Source organism: Rattus norvegicus, chromosome 1, assembly GCF_021556685.1.
Source record: "Rattus norvegicus strain SHRSP/BbbUtx chromosome 1, alternate assembly SHRSP_T2T, whole genome shotgun sequence".
Classification (NCBI taxonomy): Eukaryota; Metazoa; Chordata; class Mammalia; order Rodentia; family Muridae; genus Rattus; species Rattus norvegicus.
The window spans coordinates 39,907,257-39,911,290 of record NC_141534.1 but is presented as its reverse complement, the minus strand read 5'-3'; the positions used below and the strand labels follow the sequence as shown (position 1 = coordinate 39,911,290).

The 4,034-nt window shown below is 43.5% G+C and overlaps 1 pseudogene; it reads left to right on the top strand.

Annotated features, from left to right (window-relative positions):
* Window positions 1–327: 327 nt before the first annotated feature.
* Window positions 328–1,564, top strand: LOC148006916 (guanine nucleotide-binding protein G(I)/G(S)/G(T) subunit beta-1 pseudogene; annotated as a pseudogene).
* The last annotated feature ends 2,470 nt before the right edge of the window (window positions 1,565–4,034 follow it).

Here is a 4,034-nt window from a genome sequence, read left to right as displayed (position 1 = left end):
TTTCCTATGAGAGACAATCTTGCCAAATGCTTAGCATTGGCATAAATATTAAATTGCACAGGATCCATTACAAAACCTACGTGAAGAAAGATAAAGAGGCTAAAACGCACCTGATTAATATGGTAGTACCACTCAAATTCCTATACATTGATAATGCAAGTAATTATTTGTATAGAGTTAAGAAAATATACCGAAATATTACTCTTATCTGAAGTGAAGTGAATCTATCATCTGAGAATGTTTGTCTAACAATGACATTTTATGTTTCATTTAACAGGACAGAACAGAACAACTACCACATATAAGTGATAGAAGATGGCTGAAGGCGGACGGCGGCGGCGGCGGCGGCGGTGGCGGGCGCGGGCGGCGAGGGCAGCTGGGCTGGGACTGGAACAGCCGCCGCGCGGACCCGACCAGCCTCTCCGGCTCCTGCCCGCAGGCCGCGAGCGCGATGACCAGGCGGCGGCGTGGGCGCCAGACCAGGCGAGGTCGAGGATGCCGTAAAGCATGTGCAGATGCGACTCTTTCTCAGATCACAAACAACATTGATCCAATGGGAAGAAATCAAATGCGAACCAGGAGAACACTGAGGGGGCATCTGGCAAAGATTTATGCCATGCACTGGGGCACAGACTCAAGGCTCCTTGTCAGCGCCTCTCAGGATGGGAAACTCATCATCTGGGACAGCTATACCACAAACAAGGTTCATGCCATCCCTCTGCGCTCCTCTTGGGTCATGACCTGTGCATACGCTCCTTCTGGGAATTATGTGGCCTGGATAACATCTGCTCCATTTACAATCTGACAACTCGTGAAGGAAATGTGCGTGTGAGTCGTGAGCTGGCAGGACATACAGGTTATCTATCCTGTTGCCGGTTCCTGGATGACAATCAGATAGTTACCAGTTCTGGAGACACCACATGTGCCCTGTGGGACATCGAGACTGGCCAGCAGACAACCACGTTTACTGGACACACTGGAGATGTCATGAGCCTGTCTCTTGCTCCTGACACCAGACTGTTTGTCTCTGGTGCTTGCGATGCTTAGGCCAAGCTCTGGGATGTCCGAGAAGGGATGTGCCGGCAGACCTTTGCAGGACACGAGTCTGACATCAATGCCATATGTTTCTTTCCCAATGGCAATGCCTTTGCCACTGGCTCAGACGATGCTACATGCAGGCTGTTTGACCTTCGTGGAGACCAGGAGCTCATGACCTACTCCCATGACAACATTATCTGTGGTATCACATCTGTTTCCTTCTCCAAGAGTGGCCGCCTCCTCCTCGCTGGCTATAACGACTTCAACTGTAATGTCTGGGATGCACTCAAAGCTGACAGAGCAGGTGTCCTAGCTGGACATGACAACCGAGTCAGCTGCTTGGGGGTGAGTGATGATGGCATGGCTGTGGCAACAGGATCCTGGGACAGCTTCCTCAAGATCTGGAACTAAGGTCAGTAGCAGGTGGATGGATGCCATGGCGACTGGAAGACCATTCCAACCTAGAAGCGTTACTGCGATAGCATATCCTATCCAACCATACTAACGTGGACACCCACACCTCCCCTCAGAACTTCAAAAGGGCAAGATCTTTTTTCCTTCACTTATTGCTGAAACCAAGAGCACAACTCCCATTAAGAGAAGGATCTCTGTGCTGTAAACTAAAACAAATTTTGCATTTTTCTGGGGCCATTGTCTTTGGTTTATTTTGTTTTGTTTTTTTGTTTTTGTTTTGTTTTGTCTTGGTCAAATTTTTAAAGGAAATACTACAATAAAAATGTTAACCAGAAGGTAACCCTGAGTATGATTGTGAGAGAGGCACACCTTCTTACTAGTTCATTTGCATTTAAATCAGTGATCCTGATCTGTGGCATTCATGAAAAACAAGTTGAAGACTTTATTTATCTGGAATTGTTTCTAAATATAAGTCATTTGTAGCAAGACTTTGGAAGCATTCACGTTTCTTCCTTAAACATATTCCTTTATGTTCAGTAGTTAAGAGAACCAGAGCCCATGGGGGTGTCTGACTGTCACTGATGCATTTTTGTCCCTGGCTTGCTTTTTTTTTTTTTTTTTTTTTTGTCTCATGTCACAGATGACTGTTTCGCACAAACACAGCATAGTGGAAGAAAAAATTCAGAAGCAAAGTAGACAAGCACATGTTATGCTTGGTCAGAATCCTTCCCTTTGCTCAGCAGTGAACTTATTCCTAGCACCCTTCCCTCCTCACTGTCCAGTTTCTGTTCTTTCCTTGGGTTTCCTGTGAAGTTGGAGGGAAGTTTGTAGTCATGTGACACTAGCCGTCCTGCCCCTGCTGTCAGATTTTTTTTCTCCAGAGAGGTGCCTGTCCTGTGCTTGGATAGTCAGTTTGTGTATGAAACAATGTACAAATCAATGTTTTGAAAATAATGATCTCAGACTTTCTAAGTTAAATTTTAAACAATTTGATTGTTTGCCATATTGGGTGGATTTACTCTTAGAATCGCATGCTGTAGAAATGCTCTAAAGTGCATATAGGACTCAGTCCTTAGATGTTCTTTTTATTTTAAGAAATAACCTCTTCAAGTTGGTAACCGTGGCGGCTTTGTCCATTACTGTTGCTATTCTGCACACATATCGGAAGCAGCAAGCGCTTTACACACTCGAGTAGTGGGATAAGTCACTGTTTTCTTTACTTTACAAGATGATAGTCCTGTTGGGAATGACTGCTGCTGGCTTCAGGAAGGGAGGGAAGCTGCTCCGCTGCCTCTTTGCCACTTCCTGGAAGCAGCCTCCATGGAACAGCCTTTGCATCTGAGGCAACCATTTTTACACCGTGCAGATCTTCGTGGTTATCATCTCAAAGCCATGTTCAGCAGCAGCGTTTGGACAGCAGTGTTCTGTGGGCCCTCCCATCCCCCTATATCCTGCACCCCTCATAGCAGTAGTGGCTTCGCCATTCTGTTTTCTGCAGCGTCCTGTACAAAACTGTGCTGTGACTGTGCGGTAGGCCTGGACATGGCAAAGAGAATACAGCGAAGCCCCTTCTCTTCCTACCAAACGACTCTGTAGAGCTCTCTGCACCCTGTACCCTTTTCACCTTTTGTATTTAATTTTAAAGTCAGTGTACTGCAAGGAGGCTGGATGCAAGATAGATACTATATTAAACTGTACTGTTATTTAAGATGTAATAAAGCAGTTTGACATGAAAAAAAAAAGATGACTGAAGACATTATAAGGTCATTCTATTTTAATGTTCCCTTCTACCTTCCACTTAGTCATAGCAGAACAATTACTACAACATCCTGCTTCAGCATTCATATGCTATCATAATAAATGTTATAATAAATAAAAGTGTTATTGCTTACACTCCAATGTGCCTTGTTCATGATTCTCCATAGTCTTTGGAAAGTGGCATTTTTCTGTCTCTGCCTCTACAGCCCAGTTATAGTACTTGCTTTCCCACCTCAGTTTCTAAAGTGCAGCCAAAACTAATGACACTAAATAATCCCTCAGAATTGTGCCCAGAATTCTGTGCCATACAAAGTTCTAAATAAAATTCCATTACCAATCAAATTTAATCATCACACATGATGAAGTTAGAGATGGATCACGGTTGTTAGATTATACAAAATGACCTGAAAAGATCAGTGCTTAAGCAACTGAGATACAGGCTTTGTGACATGAATTTGGGTCATCGAAACATACTTTAGAACACAAACAAAACTGAGTATTGTTGCACAAGCATCTCTAGACTAGAAGCTTCTACCTGGATGGAGGTGGGAGTTGGAGACAGTAGTTAACAGAAGCTTATTGGCCAGATATTTCTGACATGTTGTTCAGCAATGATCAAAAGAGACCTTATGCCAAAAAAAAAAAAAAAAACAAACAAACTGAGAAAGACCAATACTGGATGCTCTTTTCAAATGTAAATGAACATGCTTTACACACACACACGCACTCATGCACACATATATTCATCCTTATACGTTACATACATTCAGAAATATACAGAAGCATACAGTATATTTGTTTTATCTCTATGCGTAACCTGAGAC